Raw genomic sequence first — 8,793 nt, 5'->3', positions numbered from 1 at the left:
CTTGCCTTGTAACAAAAAAAAAAAAAAAAAAAAAAAAAACACACACACACATCAGGCACATGTGCATGCATGCCCAAAATCCCAAGAGGAGAATGGAGGGATTTGGTGTGGGGGGTGTTTTCTTACTTTTTCTCTCTCCAGCAAGTTCACACACCCTATAGCAAATCAAAAATAAAATAAAAAGGGGCAAGCTATGGAGAACATCCCAGAGGCAAAAAAAGTGAAGAAGGTGAGACCATCTGTGAGCAGAGGCTCCAAGTTCCCAAGTCCATGCTCCATTGTCCCTCAGACTTCACTGTTAAAGCACAAATGTAGAGAGAAAAGTATTAAACATGTCAAGACAGTGACTGAAGAACATTAAATCCTAAAAGTGGCCCCTCTTCTAAGCTTAGGACCCTGTGTGGCTGGCTGGTCTCCCTCCCGCAAGGCTGACACTTGCCTGCCTATCAGTGTGGGAATTTTAGTTCCCTGGGGCAATCTCTTAACCAATGGGAGATGGATGACAGCAGGTAAATGCTTCTCCCTTCTTCCTGTGCATACTGTTCTGAAAAGTACTCGTTTATATAGCCTCTGGAAAAGTAGTTCTATAAGGCCGAGAAAATGGTCATGCTTGAATCCAAGCGCAGACCAGTGTAATTCAGCATTCTCATCTTAGTTCTCCCTTTTCTCATCCTACTTGAATTGTATTCCATGTTAAAGAAATAAGCACATAAACCATTTCTGCAGGCTCAACATTTTGAGGAACCCAGACTAAGACAATTACCTGAAAAACCAAGAAGGCAGAGGATGAACACACTTGAGATATTTTATTTTAATATAAACATTTTAATTTTAATTTAGAATGTTATTTTAAGCAGAGACCAGCAGGTGGCAAAATAGTTATATTATTGAACTCCCACTTAGTTGTACACAGTTCTAATCCTGAACCCAGCAGCTTAAAACTCACACCAGGAGTGTGTGTGTACATGACCAAAATCTCAAGAGGAGAATGGAAGAGAAGGAATTGTGGTGTGGCTACCCGCCTCCCCCCCCACCCCAGAGGTGGGGGTGATTTCTGTCTGTCTCTGTCTCTCCGGTGAGCACATACACCCTATAGCAAAAATCTCTCTTAAAAAGAAAAAATAGTTTAACCATACATTCATTTGCCAGTTTTCCAAAGATATTTTTTAAAGACTGAGCCACTGATTGAAGTTCTATTTTTTCAATCTGTATTGACTAACTCACAGTCATCACATATTATTTACAATTTATACACTTAATTTATTTAAAAATAAAACAATAAATTGAAGACCTATTTAAAACAACCTTAATGCATCTTTCCTCTAGCTATTTTTTTTTTTGAGAGGTTTTTGCTATAGGGCACATGCGCTCACCAGAAACACAGAGAGAGACAGAGAGACAAAGCGAGAAACTACCCTCCCAGTGGGATGGCCATGCTGTAATCCCTTCTCCTCCATTCTCCTCTTAGGATCTTGGGCACTCACGCACATGCTCCCAGCAAGAGTTTAAGCCACCGGTCCAGGACTCAAACCACAAGTTGACTACATGGGAGTCCAGCGACATAGCCATTACACCAACTGCTGGTCCCCTTTCCTCTAACTTTTTACAGATTTTTTTTTTTCTGATCTTGAACAGTTGTCCCACCAAAACTAGTAATGCTAAATGGGTAGCATTACTTTAATGAATACCTACATTAGGTCAGTGCAAACGTTCACCTTAGTTTTCATAGAAACAAGTTTCAAACATTGAAACTCTTTATTTCAACTAATTTTTCATAGGTTTTTGTAATATTTAATTAAATTACAAATGACAACCAGACACAAATACATATAAACAGTTTAAGGGCAAACACAATTGATTCCCGGTAACATTCAGTTCTGCTGATAGGAACCAATGTCTGTGGTGTTCTAACTCAGTTGTTCTCAAAGTATGCCCCCAGATCAGCAGCACCAGGGCCTCAGGAATGTGTTAGAAATGCAAAGTTCTCGGGCTGGATGGTGACACAGCAGTGAAGCATAGGCCCTGAGACCTCCCTGAGTATGCCAGACATGCTTGTGCCCATGATCTGGGGCTGGTGGAAGGCTGGGGGTGACCTCAGTGTGAAGATGCTATTGAAGGCGCTGTCTCTCTCTCTCTCTCTTTCCCCCTTGCACACACATGCATATTTACTGAAGAAATAAGCAATCAATAAATATATAGAAAAAAAGAAATGTTAAGTTCTCAGGCCCCACTTCAAATTTACAGAAGCAGAAACTCTCCTAGTTTAAGAATCACTGTCCTAGAGTCTAGCATCATAGCTGGAAGCAGGAAGTGACAATCACGATTAGTACACTTCACTCCGGAAATGGAGTGTTGTTGGTTTACTAAATTAGTTTTTTGGCGGTCAGTTAGAGTTTCTAGGGGCCTTATTTAAGAAGGCTTTGCCTACTCCAATGTCTCCCAGAGTTTCCCCAGTGTTTTCCACAAGCAGTCTTATAGTTTGAGGTCTTAGATTTAGATCTTTGATCCACCTTGACTTGATTTTTGTCAGAGGTGAGAGGTAGGGCTTCAGATTCATCTTTCTGCAAGTGGAAACCCAGTTTTTCCAGCACCATTTGCTGAAGAGGTTTCCCTTTTCCCACTGAATTGACTGATACCCAAAGGATATAGAAACACAGTATACAGATGTAAACACCAGATATAGTGTGTGTGAAAGAGGAGGGTCTGAGGAAGGACATTTAGAAGAGAAATAGGGAGGCAAAGCATTAATGGCACAAAGAAATGTGGTATTATCAGTTGCAGATATTTTATAGTTTTATCAACTGTACCAGGGAGAAATGCTCACCTGTTGAAATATCCATTTTGTAAGCCAAATAATAATGTGGCTGAATGTATAAAAGAAAATGAAATAAAATAAATAAATATTTTTTTTAAAAAAAAGAGTTTCTAGGGAACCAGCAGTTAGCATAATGGCTATGTCACTGGACTCCCACGTAGTCGACCGCAGTTCACGTCCCAGACCCAGTGGCTTAAAACTCACGCCGGGCGCGTGTGCGTGCGTGCCCAAGATCCCGAGAGGAGAATGGAGAAGGGATTGCGGCATGACCATCCCCCCTGGGGGATGATTTCTCACTTTCTGTCTCTATGTCTCTCTCTGTCTGTCTGGCGAGCGCATGCACCCTATAGCGAAAACCTCTCCCAAAAAAAAAAGAGTTTCTAGGGGCCAGCAGGTGGTATAGTGGTTACAGTACTGGACTCCCACATGGCCAACCTCTGTTCGAGTCCCAGACCTGGAGACTTGAAAATCACGCCAGCACATGTGCATGCATGCCCAAAATCCAGAGAGGAGAATGGGAGGAAGGATTGCATTATGGCCATCCCCCTGGGGTGGGGGGGATTTCTCAGTTTCCCTCTCACTGTCTCTTTCTGTTTCTCTCTGGCAAGCACATGTGCCCTATGGCAAAAACCTTAAAAAAAGAAAAAGAAAAAAGCTTCTAATGAGTTTTAGTTAGAATTAGGTTTAGTTTCACATCATCAAAAAACTTAAAACCACAATAGCTTATACAAATATAGTTAATACTACTGAACTGCTAATGCTGGTTAAGATGGTAAATTTTATGTTACATGTTTTTACCATTAAAAAATTAAATTAAATTTTTTAATTAAAAAAGAAAACAGTGACTTAAACAAATTAGAGATGTATTTCTCTTTCATCTAAAAGAAATCTAGGGACCAAACCAGCAGGTGGTGTGGTGGTTAAGGCACTGGACACTCCCACATGGCCAACCATGGTTCAAGTCCTCGACCTGGTGGCTTGTTTTCTCACTTTCCCTCTCTCTTTCTCTCTGTCTTTCTGTCGCTCTCTAGTCAAATTAAATGGATGTGGGGCCAGCAGTTGGCATAATAGCTATATCACTGGACTGTTGTGTAGTTGACTGCAGTTCAAGTCCCGGACCCGTGGCTTAAACTCATGCTGAGCGCATGTGCATGTGTGCCCAAGATCCTGAGAGAATGGAGAAGAAGGAATTGCAGCATGGCCATACCCCCTAGGAGGTGATTTCTCACTTTCTGTCTCTCTGTCTCTGTCTTTCTGGCAAGCACATGCACCCTATAGCAAAAACCTCTCCAAAAAAAGATAATAATAATGAAATAAGTGGATGAATAAATAAAATTAAATAAATAATTCTAAAAAAAAGAAAGAAAGAAATCTAGAAGTAGATAGGCTTAAATGGCACTCCACTAAGTGACTAAGGACCCAAAAACCTGACAGCTCTCTCTCCACCATCCTTAGTATGAAACTCTCATCCTCAAGGTCCAGGAGGGCTACTAGAGCTTCAAATACTGTAACCAATGTCCCAGGCAGCAGAGGAAGCACAGGAAAAGACAGAGATGCGTCTTCCTTAAAGGAACCTCACAGAAATCACACATAATTCTTCATGTCTCATTGTCTAGAAGTCACATGATGATGCACAACTGCAAGGGAGCATAGAGGAAAGTCTTTTCGCTTGAGGAAGCAATATTCTTTAGTACGGAGAGGCTACTGCTAAAGAACAAGAGGCAAATAAATATTGGGAGACAACTGGCAGACTCTATCACATATTGTAACTGTAAATTTATGCTGCCATTACCCAATCTTAAAACGAAGGGCTCCCTTATGAAACAGTTTGAGACATTGCTAGAGGATAACACACACAGATACAGCTTTCTTTCAAGAAATAAAAATGTATATATATTTTTTGGGGGGGAGAGATTTTCGCTATAGGGCGCGTGCGCTCGCCAGACAGACAGAGAGAGACATAGAGACAGAAAGCGAGAAATCACCCCCCAGGGGGGATGGTCACGCCGCAATCCCTTCTCCTCCATTCTCCTCTCGGGATCTTGGGCACGCATGCACACGCACCCGGCATGAGTTTTAAGCCACCGGGTCCGGGACATGAACCGCGGTCGACTACGTGGGAGTCCAGCAACATAGCCATTATGCTAACTGCTGGTTCCCAAATGTATATTTTTTTATAAGATGTTAAAAGGGAAAGAAGGCATACTTTCCCAGGGCCTATCATTGCCAGTCATTATGCTTTTGCATTTGTCATTCCATTGACTGTCCACCTCCAAGTATGGTGGGAAGTCTAACTTAACCTTCTGTGATGGGTAGGATGTGATATATTTGATACAGCGAAAGGAAACCTCACTGGTTACTCATTAGGAGGAAGAAGAATCCCACAGGGTCCCTGTGCTTATTCAGGCTACTGTAACAGAATACTATAGCCAGGGTGGCTTAAACACCAAAAGTGGACTGCTTCTAGGCTTGGAGACTGGAAGTCCAAAATCACGGCACTAGCAGATCTAGTATCTGGGGAGGGCTCTCCTCCTGGTTTTCAGATGGCTGCCTTCTTACTGAATTCTTGTATGTCGGAAAAAGAAGGACAGAGAGCAAGGAAGCAAGCTCTCTCGTGTCTCTTCTAAGGGCGCTAATCCCATTCATAAGGGCTCCACCCTCATGACCTAAGGATTTCCCAAAGGCCCCGTCTCTAATGCCATCACATTGAGGGCAAAGATTTCAATGCACAAATTTGAGGGGTGGGGGTAGAAGACACAAACATTCAGTCCACAAGTTTCTATAGGTCAAAGCAAAGAATACGAGCATGCCTAACTCCAAGAAGTAAGCAAGTGCCCAGACTAGAACTGGATACGTTGGTGATGAATGAATAGAGGTTCCTTAAAAAGAGGTTCCTTGCAGCCAGAAGCAGTATCTTCCTAGTCTGATATCTAGCATCTGGTCCATTTCCCCACACATCCAAAGATCTCGGGAAATACTGAATTGTTTCCTGAACGAAGTTTTAAATTCCCACCAAATCACTCATGTGAAATTTCATCATCTTTCTAGAGGCACTTCTCCCCCACCCCCACCCCCCAAAATATTAGGTTATGCAGCATTTATTCCTAGAATTCATCCAGGTAGTGAAAAAAACAACTGGCTGAAAATGAGAGTCTGCCCAATTCCATGATCCACTGCTATCCCGGGGAAGGACTTTCTCAGACATGGAAGTGCCAGCCCTCTAGTGGAGGAAACACTTATTTTTTGTGCTGCAGTACAATTTGATGTGTCAAAATTCCATCTAATCTGGCTTTTACAAGGCAGTAATAACAAATGTTGTTATGGGAATTACATTTTTCAGATGATTAGGTTATATAGCAGACTAATCACTTTTGCTTTTATGAAGAATAAAGTGCACCATACTGCTGGCGTTGTTATTAGAGATTGTCAACTAAATAATTTAAGCTGGGTTGTTTACGTAAGCCCCTAATTACTGCTGGGATTTGTACAGTGAGGTAGAGTTAATGGTCTTTTCTGTCATATCTCTTCTGTAATGTGATGACTTTTGTGAGCTTCCTACTTCTAATTGCATAAAACTACTAAAGCACTCTGTTAAGGAAAAGTGGATAACGAAATAATGACGAGTCAAAACCCACCTAATTAAGACCTGAGTGCCAGAGCTGAGCCCTGAGCTGCTTAGGGGCACATGTCGAATCATGACTGGATGTCTCAAAAACAAACCGTGCATTAATATGCCAGGAGAAATGGCCAGTATCATCCAGCCAATCATCTCCATGAGTACATTCCTGAGCCTCTAGTGTCACGATGTCAACATCTTCAGCAATGGGATGCCGGGACTCAATCATTTCATTTCCCACATTTGGAAATAAATCTTATTTATATTCTTATACCGCCTCTCAATTCCCTGGCTCATTTCTGGACCCATAGTCACTTTAAGTTTTTTTTTTTTTAAATGTGGCCCTTGCACTATGGCAGACAGTTCATCTTTCTTATGATTTCATGTGTTTTCTCATGTGGACTCTGCCCCAAGGAGGTAGAGCTGAAGCATGATGGTCTGAGGCACAGGATTCAGGACTAACTAGTCAATCAGATAAGAGGTCCAGGAGCAGACGAAGGGCGAGGCCAGACAGTGTCACTGCAGAAAGGAGGGGCAGAACTTAGCTGCAGGATTGAGGAGGGGGAGAAGAAAGGATCACTTTTCTATCTACTGAGGAGACTCCAAAGGGCTCAGCATGGCTGAGAGTGAAGCAAGGTGGCCAAGAAGCATGGCCTTTATATCAGGTCTGAAAACTGAAAAGGAGGGACTGAAAGATCTGTAAGGAGCTATTAAATCTGTTCTATTTTTTTTTTCTGTCTATAATTTCCTTAACTATGATACATTTTGCAACCTAAAATCCCATTGTATCTTACTAGAAGATAATACAGACATCTTTGATAGTTGGGTAATTTCTGCACTGCCACCAACCATAATTTGTGTGTGTGTTACTATTTTTGGTTTTTCACATCCTCCAAAATTGCTCAATATCTTTTTATTTTTTAAAGATTTAATTTTATTCATATATTTTTTCAATTTGCTATAGGACATGTATGCTCACGAGAGAGATAAAGAAAGAGAGAGAAAATGAGAAAACAAGTTGGGACTCAAACCCCAGTCGGCCATGTAGGCATCCAGCACCTTAACCATCATGCCACCTGCTGGCCCCAATATCTATCCTTTTTAAACTTAATAAAAACTCTGCATGGATTCTTTCTTTTGAAAAAGCGGAGTCTACTAACAGCCCTTTGGCAAAGTGATTGAGGACTACATGGAAGAAGCCAGATCCCACATGGGATCCAGACCAGATCCAGCATGAGTCTCACCCTCAGCAGCTTGAAAAATACACCAGGTGCATGTGCAGACATGCTCAAAAAATTCTTTTTAAGGATTATCTTAGTTAACTTTATTAATTTATTTTTATTTAGACCAGAGAGGGATAGAGCAAGAGTGAGAGCGAGGGAGAGAGAGAGAGGGAAAGTGAGAAAGCAAGCCGCTAGGTCCGGGACTCAAATCACAGCCAACAATGTTGGAGTCCAGTGCCCTTAATCACCATGCCATCTGCGAGGTCCTATTTAACTTTATCATTATTACCATTTTTTTATTTGACCAAAGACAGATAAAGAGAGGAAAAGGTAAAGAGAGAAAGCAAACTGCCAGGTCCAGGACTTGAACCGTGGTTGGCCATGTGGAAGTCCAGCCACCATGTCATTTGCCAGCCCCATGCTCAAAATTTTGACAGCAGGGAGAAATGAAGGAGAAGGTATTGTGGTGTGACCATTCGCCCTAAGGGGTGCTTTCTGTCTCTGTCTCTCTAACTCTGGCTAGTGCACATGGCCTCTGGCACTAAGGAAGGAAAAAGAAAGGAAGGAAAGAAGGAGAGAAGAAAAAAAGGAAGGAAGGAATAAGAAAGGAAAATAAATGAAAGGGAAGGGAAGGGAAGAAAAAGAAAAAGAGATAGAGACAGAGACAGAGATAGAGACAGAGAAAGAGACAGAGACAGAGAAAGAGAAAAGGAAAGAGAAAGAGAAAGAAAAAGAAAAGGAAGAAGAGAGAGGACTGGCTTATAACACACCAAGTCTAATATACCAGGCATCTCTGGGTAGAAACATTGTATGAATACAGAAAACTTTAACTCAAAGCTTTAACTCAAACTAGAACAGATTTGGGAATCACATGGCAGGTGGCAATTAATAAGAAAATGGGATGGCTACTTCTAGAGTATTGAAAGAAAACCAAACACTGAACCCAAGTGAATATGTACTTTTTTTAGTGGGACAAAAGAACAGGGGGACCAGCAGTTAGCATAATGGCTATGTCACTGGACTCCCACGTAGTCGACTGTGGTTCACATCCCGGACCCGATGGCTTAAAACTCATGCTGGGCGTGTGTGCATGCGTGCCCAAGATCCCAGGAGGAGAATGGAGGAGGAGGGATTGAGGC

General features: G+C 41.9%; 1 long non-coding RNA gene across 1 annotated transcript in view; it reads right to left on the bottom strand.

The window, feature by feature from the left end:
* The window catches only part of LOC114007526 (uncharacterized), a 162,354-nt gene that overhangs the window by 151,498 nt on the left and 2,063 nt on the right, over window positions 1-8,793 (bottom strand). The gene's annotated exons all lie outside the window — the stretch shown is intronic.

This window comes from Tupaia chinensis, unplaced genomic scaffold (assembly GCF_000334495.1).
Source record: "Tupaia chinensis unplaced genomic scaffold, TupChi_1.0 Scaffold000192_1, whole genome shotgun sequence".
In the NCBI taxonomy this organism is placed as follows: Eukaryota; Metazoa; Chordata; class Mammalia; order Scandentia; family Tupaiidae; genus Tupaia; species Tupaia belangeri.
Note: the sequence above shows the minus strand (reverse complement) of the source record. Positions and strands in the feature narration are given on the sequence as shown.